The sequence below is a fragment of the Muntiacus reevesi genome, chromosome 12 (assembly GCF_963930625.1).
Source record: "Muntiacus reevesi chromosome 12, mMunRee1.1, whole genome shotgun sequence".
Taxonomy (NCBI): Eukaryota; Metazoa; Chordata; class Mammalia; order Artiodactyla; family Cervidae; genus Muntiacus; species Muntiacus reevesi.
The window spans coordinates 76,219,769-76,233,083 of NC_089260.1; the positions used below are offsets into that span (position 1 = coordinate 76,219,769).

General features: G+C 47.4%; 1 protein-coding gene across 1 annotated transcript in view; it reads left to right on the forward strand.

Annotated features, from left to right (window-relative positions):
• GLI4 (GLI family zinc finger 4) overlaps positions 1 to 13,315 on the forward strand; it is a 413,072-nt gene that overhangs the window by 164,699 nt on the left and 235,058 nt on the right. The window lies entirely within an intron of this gene.

The window sequence follows — 13,315 nt, forward strand, 5'->3', positions numbered from 1 at the left end:
AGTATCTCGGAATAAACTTACCTAAGGAGACCAAAAACTCTATACTGAAAATTATAAGACACTGATGACAGAAATCAAAGATGACATAAACAGATGGAGAGATAGTCCATGTTCCCGGGGGAGAAGAATCAATGTTGTGAAAATGACTGTACTGCTAAACACAAACTACACATTCAATGTGATCCCTACCAAATTACCAATGGCACTTTTTCACAGAACTAGAACAAAAATGTCACCATTCATATGGGAACACAAAAGACCCCGAGTTGCAAAAGCAGTCTTGAGAAAGAAGAATGGAGCTGGAGGAATCAATATTCCCGACTTCAGATTATACTACAAAGCCACAGTCATCAAGACAGTACGGTACTGGCACAAAAACAGAAATATAGACCAATGGAACAAGCTAGAAAGCCCAGAAAATAAACCCAGGCACCTATGGGTACCTTATTTTTTTACAAAGAAGCAAGAAAATAGAATGGGGTCCCACCAGCCTCTTCAATAAATGGTGCTGGGAAAACTGGACAGCTACATGTAAAAGAATGAAATGAGCACACTTCCTAACACATACACAAAGATTAACTCAAAATGGACTAAAGGCCTAAATGGAAGACCAGAAACTATAAAACTCTTAGAGGAAAACATAGGCACAACACTCAATGACATAAGCCAAAGCAAGATCCTCTATGACCCACCTTCTAGAGAAACACATATAAAAACAAAAGTAAACAAGTGGAACCTGATGAAACTTAAAACCTTTTGCACAGCAAAGGAAACTATAAGCGAGGTGAAAAGACAACCCTCAGAATGGAAAGAAAATAACAGCAAATGAAACAACTGGAAAAGGATTCATTTCCAAAATATACAAGCAGCCCATACAACTCAATACCAGAAAAACAACAACCCAAGCAAAGAGTAGGAGAAAGACCTAAACAGACATTTCTCCAAAGACGACGTACAGATGGCAAACACATGAAAAGATGCTCAACATCTCACATTATGAGAGAAATGTAAATCAAAACTACATTGAGAGATCACCCCACACCACTCAGAATGGCCATCTTCAAAAAGTCTACAAACAATAAATGCTGGAGAGGGTGTGGAGAAAAGGGGACGCTCTTGCACTGTTGGGGGAATGTAAACTGATACAGCCACTATGAAAGACGGTATGGAGATTCTTTACAAAACCACAAATGAAGCCACTATATGACCCAGCAATCCCACCCCTAGGCGTGAACCCTGAGGAAACCAAAATTGAAAGAGACACATGGACCCATTGTTCACTGCAGCACTATTTACAATAGCTAGACATGCAAGCAACCTAGATGTCCCTCGACAGATGAATGGATAAAGGAGTTGTGGTACATATACACAATGGAATATTATCCAGCCATTAAAAGGAACACACTGGAGTCAGTTCTCATGACGTCGATGAACCTAGAACCTATTATACAGAGTGAAGTGAGTCAGAAACAGAAAGATAAGTATCGTGTCCTAACACACATACATGGAATCTAGAGAAATGGTACTGAAGACTTTTTACAGGGCAGCAATGGAGAAACAGAGATGGAGACTAATAGGCTTATGGACATCGGGAGAGAAGAGGGTGAGATGTACGGAAAGGGTAACATGGAAACTGACATCACCATACGTAAAAAACACAGCCACCGGGAATTTGGTCTATGGCTCAGGAAACTCAAACAGGGGCTCTGTATCAACATAGAGGGGTGGGGTGGGGAGGGAGATGGGAAGGAGGTTCAAAAGGGAGGGAATCTATGTATACCGATGCTGATTCATGTTGAGGTTTGACAGAAAACAACAAAATTCTGTAAAGCAATTATCCTTTAATAAAACAAAACAAAACAAACAAAAGGACAACACACACCAGGGCTTCCCTGGTGGCTTACGGAGTAAACGGTCCACCTGCCTGTGCAGCAGACACCGGATGAATCCCACATCCAGAAGGATCCCACATGCCACACAACAGCTAAGTCTGTGTGTGCCACAATTACTGAACCTGTGCTCTAGAGACCAGGAGCGGCAACTACTGAACTCCGCCAGACCAAGAGCCCGTGCTCTGTAAGAAGAGAAGCCACTGTAATGGGAAGCTCATGAACCACAACTAGACAGTAGCCCCCCTTGATGCAACTAGAGAAACGTCCGCACAGGACTAAGACCCTGTACAGTCAAAAATAAATAATAACATAACACTGAGAAAAATGAGAATGAAAATCCTAGGAATAAACGTACCTAAGGAGACAAAAGACCTCTACTTCGAAAACTGTAAGACCCTGATGGAAGAAATCAAAGATGACACAAACAGAGGGAAAGATATGACCATGTTCTTGCTTTTCAGGAATCAATATTGTCAAATTGACTCTCATACCCAGGACCATCTACGTACCCGATACACTCCCTAGAAAATTACTAATGGTATATCTCAGAGAACTAGAACAAAAAATGTTTGAAATCTGCACGGAACTACAAAAGTTCTGGAACAGCCAAATCAATCTTCCGAAAGAATAGTGGAGCTGGAGGAATCACACTCCCAGACTTCCCACACTCCCAGACTGTGGCCATACTTCAAAGCTACAGTCCTCAGAAAGAGCAAGGCACTGGCAGAAAAAGAGAAATACACATCAGTGGAAAAGGATAAAAATCCCGAAATAAAGCCATGCACCTATGGTAAATAAATGTACAGTGAAAGAGGCAAGAATATGAAATGGAGTAAAGACAGACTCTTCTTAAGCGCTGCTGGGCAAACGGGACAGTTACATGTAAAAGAATGGAGTTAGAACATTCTCTCATACCATATACAAAAATAAGTATATTCATGACCTAAATGTATTCATGACCTAGATATCAGACCGGACTTGATAAGACTTCCAGAAGAAAACACAGGCAGAACACTTTTGACATCAATCACAGCGATACCTTGTGGATCTGTCTACTACAGTAATGGAAATAAAAGCAAAATTCAACAAACCAGGCCATATTAAACTTAAAAGCTTTTGCGCGGCAACTGAAGCCATAAACAAAATGAAAAGACAATCTAGAGAATGGGAGAAAACATTCGCAAACAATGAGACAGACAAGGGGTTAATTTCCAAAATGTACAAACAGAATCAACATCACAATATGGATATTAAAAAATGAAAAATGGGCTGAAGACCCACATAAGTATTGATCAAAAAAAATAAAATAAAGGTGGCCAAAAGGCACATGAAAGATATTCAACATCACTAATTATTAGAGAAATGGAAACCAAAACTCTACCTAGGAAATATCACGAGACACTCGTCAGAAGGGCCATCATACAAAAATCTCCAGAGAATACATGCTGGGGAGGGTGTGGAGAAAATGAAAGCCTCCTACACTGCTGATGGGAATGTAAACTGATGCAGCCACTCGGGAGAACAGAATGGAGGTTCCTTAGAAAATGAAAATTACACCTGCATATCATCCTGCAATCCCCCTTCTGGGCATAGATCTGGGACAACCCGTAAGTCAAAGAGACACATGTACCCTAATGTTCACTGCTGCACTATTTACAACAGCTAAGACATGGAAGCAGCCTGAATGTCCACTGACAAAGGAAGAGGTGAAAAAGATGATGCAATATTACTCAGCCAATAAAAGAACTAAATAATGCCATCTTCAGCAATAGAGATGGATGGAACTAGAGATGATCATGAGGCCTCCTCAGTGGCTCAGTGGAAAAGAATCCACCTGCCAATGCAGGAGACGTGTGTTTGGGCCCTGAGTCAGGAAGATCCCCCGGACAAGGAAATGACAACCCACTTCAGTATTCTTGCCTGGGAAATTCCATGAACAGAGGAGCCTGGTGGGCCACAGTCCATGGGATTGCAAAGAGTCACACGTGCCAGAGCGACTGAGCACGCAGCAAGCTTGCTTATAGGCTTCCTGGCAGTCTTCCCAGGTCACTACGGAAGGTCACTTCCTGACAAGCACAGGAACCTCAGGATGGTCTGGGACCCTCGAGAAAGGACAAATTCACCCAAACCTTAGGTACTGCAGACGAAGTCTGATGGCAATTATCTGCTCTGGCTCCTCAGCCTCGAGCAAGCTTTAGAAGTCCAATCAGTCACTCGTCATGAAAAGTTCCAGCAAACAGTGTTTTGAATTCTACACGGTCAACCTCTATTCTTGTTGCACTCATCGGAATGATCAAGCCAAGCTGACTGCAGCTAGACAAACTGGCAAACGCGGTCTCACTATGGTTGTCTCCAATAGAAATGGGGGTGACCGAGGAGAGAGAATATTATGTTTTGGTAATACAGCTGAATGAATATCAGGTTCTACTGCTGCTGTCTACCTTTTATGTTATGTTTCTGAACTGTAAACTGGACTAAACTCTGAATTCTTCTAGTCCCGTTCCCTCAAAACTTGGCTACATCCTTCCAAACTAACATTTCCTGTTTCCCTCCCGCCCTCTTGACTTGCGGTCATTAAGAACTAAAACTGCCCTGTTTTGAATGCCATGCAATACAGGTGGACAACTCTGCCTACACTTCTCAGAAATTACCACAGCTCATGTATAGACAGTCATGGTGCCTGTTGCCATGTGGGCCACTCAGGACCAGCACTCAAGACCATCAAACTGCAAACCAGGAAAATCTGTCAATTTGCCACCACCTGCCCTCAAGGTAAATGCTTCAAATGTGATATGAGAGCTCTGCTATACTGGCCGCTCTCAGCACTCAGAAACTGGTTTATCATTGGCTCCCATCATTCACCATTACTTCCTTTTGTTTCCATGGCAATGCCTCATCAAGTACCCGGCTTCTCCCACAATGAAGGGCTAACTTGGAATGTCAGCTGCATCGCTGCATCCTAAAATGAGACACAATTACTTACAATTCCTTAACTGACCTCTGTTCAAGACTAAGAGTGTAATTCAATGAAAAATGGGGAGACCTACCACCTCAGCTTTACTGTGTGAACATTCCAGGCAAGGTGAAGAGGACACTAAGAAGGCCCAAGGCAGGCCTTCACAAAATACACAAACTCTGCATAATGATTACTTTGGTTTAATATGACGTAAGAAATACCCAGTACAAGAGGACACACTCTGACCTTACTTTGTTCCCCTCAAAGCAAGAGGCAAAACTCCCGGGGAAGGTATGCTACCTACCTTAGGAGGATGGAGAGCATCCTTATCATCAAAGACAGGAAGATATTGAGACTGAGCAGGGGCATAAACAAACTTTGTTACTTCTTCATTAATGTGGTAAACCAAGGAGAAATCCTACTCTTATAAATTCTTCTCAAATAATTAATTCTTTATCTAAAAGGTTACATAAACAGCCTCCCGTGGTCACTTCTTAAGTCCTATCGCTGTGGGGCCTCCACACCTACAAAATGAAATTGGTTTTCCTTCTGTTAATATCATGGCTGACATCGACTTGATTACACCAGGCAAACGAACCTTGAAGGAATTACAACCTCCACGAAGAGAAAGAAATGAACAGAAACACAGAATATCTGAAAATGAAAACTCATGGAATGGGACGACAGCTAACCAGATGCTAGAAAACAGAGCAATAGGAAATGTGAAGAAAGGTTTACACAAAATATCCAAACTGCTTGCCTGGGAAATCCCATGGACAGAGAGGAACCCAGCAGGCTATAGTCCATGGGGAAAAAAAAGAAAAAAAAAAAAATATCCAAACTGATACTCAGAGAAACAAAAATAAAGGAATGAACAGAAGTGCCAAAGGGGGACTCATGGGTCAGAGTCCCACACCTAGCCTCCATGTAACCAGATTCCTTGAAGGAGAGGACAGAGAGAGAGCGCCAATCTCTGAAGAAATAATGCCAGACACGACAATTTCCCAAGACGACTTGGGTCATCAGCCCCCAACCCAAAAAGTTCAGTGTGGCAGGTCAACAGTAAATCTCACAGAAGGAAGATCAATCTGAGACGGACCACAGCTGAACGGTGGAGCAAGATTCTTAGTCAGGGACAATCTGAACGTGAGTCAGAGGAAACCCAGGCTGTACCTTCGGGCAGCAACCACCTCAGCCATGCCTGGTCTTTCCACAAAAAGCCAGGAGAAACTTCTGTCCCTCAGGGCAATCGCTTCCAAATGCTGTGGGGTGAAGACACTGTGTACCAGGACCTCTACTCTAATGAAGGGAAATGATACGTCAAAAATGAAGGTAAAATGAATATGCTTCAACACAAGAAGAATTTCCCTGTCTACTTACCAGCAGGTCCCACTACAAGACACCTTAACTGCACATCCCAGTTAGAAATAAAACACATGAGACTAGAGCCCGAAGCAGAGGGTGTACCAGAACGGAGATGTGGAAATGCCTCCATTAAAATCAGGCAGAGTGAACTTGAAGGCAAAAAAGGTAACAGGAGAAAAAGGCCCTAAGAGATGAAGGAGGACGGCGATTTCATGTCCATAAGGGACCCTGAACCTCAATCAAGAATACCATTCGTAACTACAGGACTATTAAGCAAGATAGGAGTCACCTCCCCCGTCTGCATATTAAAAACACAGTTCCAAAGTAATAATGCCCTCCCTAATTCCCACCCCCTTCAGTCCCCGTAGAAAACAGAACCTATTTTGGGCACCACGGTAATAAAAACATCACAAAACAAAACCAGACCTAAACAGCCTCAAGACCCGGCAGGAAAAGTAGGGAGACAAGCATACATTAGCGATGCGGAAATGCTGCAGACCCGGGGTCCCATATTCCATCTCAAAAGCCAAGCAAGTGACAGCCAATTCAACCCGAAACGAAGGACCTGCCAGCAAAACGGGCCTGCCGTTTTGGAATGGAAAGGGGAGGGAGTGCTACGTGTCAGGAGGAGGCTCCTCTACCCAGGGCCGTGCTGCCAGATGGATTGGGGCACCCCATGGGTGCGGGGTGCTTTGGGGTTCTGCGGTGTGAGTGGCATCAGCAGGATCCCGCAACCTTGTTCTAGGGGCCAGGGGCCAGGGCCAAATCCCAGAATCTGCCGACATTGATCTCACGCCGACTCCGGGCCTGTAGCACAGCCCCCACCTCCCGTTCGTTGCCCACCCTTCCAGAACCTTCAACACTCCCCGTGTCCGGCCCAGAGCTTCGGGGACCTGGCTCCTCCACAAGCCCCTGACTTCACGCTCCACCCGTCGTCTTGTTCTGTGCTACAACTGTCGTGTGCTGCTAGAGACGTCTCCCCGCTCCATGTCCTTCCTAGGCGTCCCCAACGTTCCCAGGGAGGATCCCATGTACTGGCAGACCTCTGGAGCCGTCAGTCCCCGTGCTCTGCGAAGACCTTCTGGAATCTTCCCTGATACTCGCGTCCTGCCAAGAACCGTGGAACTTCCCCGCCCCCGTGTCCCAGCCAGACCGTGGAATATCCTTTCCACTTCCTCCCGACCCCACCCTTGTCTTGTCCAAACCTTCTGGCACCTTTCCGGACACAACCTCCAGGGGTTCCACAGGCTATAGGTAGTGCAACTGCCGCCGGCGTGTGAGGACAGGCCGCTCAGGCTCGGCGCCCACACTCCACCCGGAAGCACTGAGCGGCCTCTCCCATCAGGCTTTGCGCGGCTTCTAGAAGGTTTCGCCGCGCTAGCGGGTCAGACTGCCCGGCGGAGGGCGACGCCCGAAAGTGTTAGGGGACACGCAGCGGGGAGATGGTTCCAGAAGGCCTGGGCAGGAGCAGGGGGTGGCGGGGCGTGGCGGGGCAGGTTCATGCCGTGACATACCCCAGCATCACAAGTCTGCCATGACTGACAGTACTAGCGTTCCTTCTCTGTGGCAGTGAAACGAGGGGAGAATCACTACTCGAGAGAGAACCAGCAAATCCCCACAATCTTAGTAACTAGCCCTAAACCAGTTACAGAGAAGAGAGGCCCCAGCAGAAACTGGGTAACAGTGAGGTCTAAGGAATGTGAGGTTACCACAAGTTAGAAGTGCAGGGAAAGGAGCGGAAAAGGTGCTTAGTGAAAATATATCACGTTACAGGCATCTAGCAGAACAGGGTGAAAATTTTCTCAGCCTCCATTCAGGAAGTTAGGTCAGACTAGATTACCTACCCAAAGACATGACGAAGGAAATACAAAGAGGAGAGGAGAAGTGAACAGGAGGTAAACCCAGAAAGCCAAGGCTGGTTATCTGGAGGCATTCAAAGTATTGGTGAAAGAGAAGAGGCAACAAAGAAAAATACTCATTCCCAATATCAGAAACAGAAAGGGAAGTGCAAATCAGCCATCATCAACCTTATAAAGAAAATGAGTGGCTGCCATGAGTAGGCTTCGTGTGATAAATATCACATTCCTGTTGAAATGGACTAAAACCTGAAGAACTCTGGGAACCAAAGCTGACTGACAATGAGAGTGTAGGCTGAAATAATCAGACTCCTTTTTGAAAGATTAGGTACCATGTCTTCTGTTGAAGACTTGAAAACTAGAAAGATAACCAAGCAGATGATTGCTAATTCCCAATAGAGTATGGATTAACCTACAAATTCATTGAAATTTCATTCTGAGTCTCAGCAGGGTATATGTGTGTGTTTCTGTGTGACTGTGTGTGTGTGTGTGTGTGTGTGTGTGTGTGTGTGTGTGTGTTTATCCATGATGTACAGGTGGGAGGGGGAAGCTCTGGGAGGTGACCAAAGCCCAGGGCATTCATCTGCTCCTTAAAAATGGGAATGGTGACACCAACATGCACCTTCTGGGAAAGCTGGCAGGGGACGTTGAGATGACTCGTGACCCCCAAACTATGGATCCCCCAAGCCCAGGGAGGGCTCTAGCTGGATGCCTGCAGGGTCCCTGGGAGAGTGTGGAGCCCACGACCACGCCCCTGTCTTAGACTTTCCCACCCTTGGACTCATGTTCCTAGAAGAAAGAAGGATGTGGGCCTTGAGAACACACTTCATGAGGGATGGGGTCTCTGCTTGGGATCTCTCACTTTTCTGACTGAGAAGGGGCTTGCAGGCCACCCTCTCGCTCCCTGCAAGTGACCCTGTCTTCTGGGTTTTCTGCTCCTCAGCTGGATCAGCCAGACCAGACAGACAGGGCCTCGGCCACATTACTGCCCTGGCCGCCAGTGTGTCAGTAGAGTCTCTGAAGTGCCCCCCGTGGGACTGCAAGCCCCCATTGGAAGAGATCCTTGTTGGCTCCTCAGAGGGCAGGTGGCAACCAAGTGGAGTAGGTGCAGTGGTCCCCAGGGCGCTGAGTGTAGCCAAAGCTTGCTCTAGATCTAGACTCTAGATTGAGTCTCTGTCTGCCACTGCTCTAGTGGCTCAGCTTCCGTGTGCTCACTGCGCAGTCTGTCCTCAGTTTCTGGCCGGTAACTGAAGCCCTGCTTCAAGCTGCTGCAGGTCAAGGCCACCTGAGAACACCACTAGAAGACACACTGAGTCCTCACCCCGTTTAGAAATAAAACACATGACAACTACAGCCCAAAGTAGAAGTAATAGAATTGAGATGTGCAAAGGGCTCCGTTCGTATCAGGTAGTGTGAACTTCAAGGTGAAAACATGCACACGAGAGAAAGGAGGATGGAGATTTTGCATCCAGAAGGGATTTTGAAACTCAGAATACTTTTCCTAACTGTATTAAGCAAGAAAAGAGTCATTTCTGCTGTTTGCAAATTAAGAACACAATTCCAGATATCAATGCCCTCCCTACTTCCCACCCTCATCATTCCCAGCAGAAAATAGAAACCATTTGGGAGACGTGATAAGAAAAGTATTACAGAACAAAACCAGACCTGGCAGGATAAGAACAAGAAGGTAGACAAGCATGCAGAAACACTACACACTAGCGATCTCATTTTTCAACTCAAAAAACCCGGAAAGTGACAGCAAATTCAACCCAAAACAAAGGGTCTAAAACAGAAACAGCAGAGAATGGAATGGGGATGGATTGCTATGTGTCGGGTGGAGGTTCCTGTAGCCAGGGGTGGGGCTGCTAGATGGACTGGGGAAGCCCAGGGAACCCATGGTGGGGGTGCTTTGGTGTTCAGCTGGCAGAGTTGTGTCAGCAGGATTCTGCAACCTTGTTCTGGGGAGCAGGGTCAAATGCCAGGATATGTTGACACCGATCTGAGGCCAAGTCTGGGGCTCTAGCCCCCCACCACCCTTGACCTGCCCAACTTTCTAGAACATTCGACACTCCCCGTGTTCTGCCCAGAAATTCGGGGACCTACCCCCTTTGCAAGCCCCTGACCCACTCCCCCCTACCCCTTCCATCCTCTTGTTCAGAGCATCTATAATATTTCGTTTCCCTTTTCTGCCCAGATCTTCTGGAAGTTTCCCCATGGCAGCCAGATCTTGCCCCATGTTCTGGAACCTTCCCAGTTGTGTTTGCTCAAGTTACTGACCTTCCCTGTGGCCTTGGCTTCGGCTTAGACCGTCTGGGACATTTTCCACCACACCTTTCCACCCCTGCTCCCCCATGTCCTGCCTGGCCTTCTGGAAGCTTCCAGGGTCTGTGTTCTTTGAAGACCTTCTGGGGCCTTCCTTGAGTTGCCTCCTGCCAAGAACTCTGGATCCTGCCTGTAGTCCCATATCCTTCCAGACTTTGGAACTTCCTACCCACACCTCCAACCCGTGTCTTGCCCAGACCTCTTGGAAATTTGCCTGCCCCTCTGTCCTGCCCAGACCTTCTGGACATGCAGGCCTTCACCGAGCCCTAGAACCTAGGTATTAACCTCCACGTCCTCAGCAGACCTGCTTTCCAGTTTTCCTTCACAGTAATCATCATGGGATCTTTCCACTCTTCAGCTTCTCATCCTATTTGAAACAGTTTTCTTTGGTGCATATGATTGTCTAGTTCAGTCCAGATACAAAGTGTATTACGATGCTACCATCTTCTGATATGTGTTCTCATTCATTCAGTATTGTCTTGCTAGCTAGTCCTTCTACTTTTGGTCATTCTTCTTACTGTGTGTCCTGCAGTAATTCTGTGCATCATCGTTAGAAATTCAGTTGTGTGATTGTAAGCAAAGGGCCATGTTCTCTCTGTTCATACTTATTGAGATAAGTATGTGAATGAAAGGTAAACCTTTGTTTATGTCACTCATAAAATTCAATAGGGTGAATGTCCCACTTTCTGAAAATTGGAGTTGATGTATGATACCACTTCAGTTACAGGTGTACGTTTTAGTGACTGAAAATTTTTAAATGCATAGTCTGTTCGTGGTTACTGTAAAATATTGGCTCCATCTCCCATCCTGTACAATATATGTCCCTGTAGCTTATTGTATACAGAAGAGTCCCCCACCTCTATACCGCCCCTCTCCTTCCCTCTCCCCACTGGGAACCACTAGTTTGTTCTCTATATCTGTGAGTTGGTTTCTTTTTGGTTCTAATCGCAAGTTGGTTTTATTTTTCAGATTCTGCATATGAGTGACAACAGTATTTGTCTTATTCTGTATGACTTCCTTCTCTAGCACAATGGTCTCCAAGTGCATTCATATTATTGCACATGCAAAAATTTCATTCTTCTCTATGGCTGAGTAGTATTTCCCACATAGTTCTGATGCCTCAGGTGGTAAATGCACTCTCCTGCAATGCAGGAGACCTAGATTTGATCCCTAGGTTCGGAAGATGTCCTGGAGAAGGGCATGGTAACTTCAGTATTCTTGCCTGGAGAATTCGCCTGGTGGGCCTCAATCCATGGGGTGGATAAGAGTCGGACGTGACTGAGTGACTAACACTTTAACTTTCTATATATTCATATATAGATCATATATAGTGTATATATTATATATGTATATATGTGTACATATGTATTTCTTTATGTTCATACATATCCACGTGTGTGTGTATATTTGTGTATATATATATGTGTATATATATATATATGAAATTAACCACATCTTCCTCATCCAATCCTCTGTTGATCGACACTCATGCTGCTTCTATATCTTGGCAGGTGTAAATAATTGCTCTAGCACCTTCCCAAATTAGTGTGTTTACTTTTCTCCGATATGTACCCAGGAGTGGCACTTCTGGCACATTCCTCGTCTTTTTCTGTTGCACACAGACTGTTTCGAACAGCATGGACCTTGCAGATGCTGAGGTCTGTGAGGTCGAGTGCATCAAGAAGGGGGCCCCCGCCTCCTTGCAGAGATGCTCCGGTCTATCCTGGCTGGGCTCACACTGGAGTTGGCAGTCCACCTCCCTCAGGGGACACCAGAGTTCAGATATCCGGGCCAGAGGATCCTGGGGCTCTACCTGCGTGGGCAGGTTGTGGCAGGGGCTGGGCCGCTGCTGGGGTTCCACTTGACTCCCCCAGCCCAGGGAAAGAGGGGAAGGAGCCTGAGAACTTACTGGGGCACAGGCTCTGAGCCTGGGGTGGGGATAGTAAGGACCAGGGATGAAGTGTGGAGAAATCGGAACCCAGCACGCGGGGGAGGAGAAGGGTTCTGATGCGAGCAGCCTGAAATGGGTACCAGGGCTCCCGGGCACTGGTCTTGCCCTGGGACGCCCACTGAGCGGTGCTCTTCTCTGCAAGACCCTGGCCTGGCTCCACCGGGGGAGACCATCAGGGCAGGGGCTCCCCTCTCAGGGGCTCTCAGCCCCTTCTGGGGCTGGACTGGGTCCTCACCCACAGCTGTGCCTCGGGGCAGACAGCCCGGCTGGCTGGCCCTCAGCACAAGAGGAGGCCTGCGGGGAAGGGGCTGCCTGGCCCACGCGGGAGGCAGAGCCCCACCTTCGGCGACGTGGGGATCAGGGGCCCTGAGAGAGCTCTCGGGTCTTCCTCTGTGAGGAGTCATTGCGAGAAGATTCCCCTGGGACCTGCACCCTGCTCTCAAGCTTGGGAGGTCTAGGAGCTACTGAGAGCTCGGTACAAGTTCAGGAGCCTTTGGTGCTAGTGCAGACGGAGGGCACACAGGCAGGAACAGCTTCAGGAGGCTGGCCAGGGTGGCCTGGGCCGAGGCAGCGGCACCCCAAGGGCAGGCTGGGGCTCCAGGCTGCGTCTCAGCCCGAGGACAGCTCTTACGCCACCTGGGGCTGAGGCCCACTCTGCATCTCAGCTTGATGTGGGACCTTGGCAGTTCTGACTCATGGCCACAGCTGACTATCCCCCAGGAAGTGTCAAGAGAGGGAATGAGTGAAAGTGAAGGACAAGTAACACTCAGATCTTCAGCCACCCTGAACTAGAAGCCCCACGCGCTCCCTGTCCTACCTCCAGAGGCTACACGGTGGTGTCTTCAGGGCACCATCCCCAAATCAGGCCTGGGGTTCCTGGGCACCTCTGCAGAGGCCCAAGCATGAGGGCCCTGGGGCCCCGCTGACACAAGGGGGGCCTGGGGAGGGGAACCGAAGACCTGCTGTCCATCTC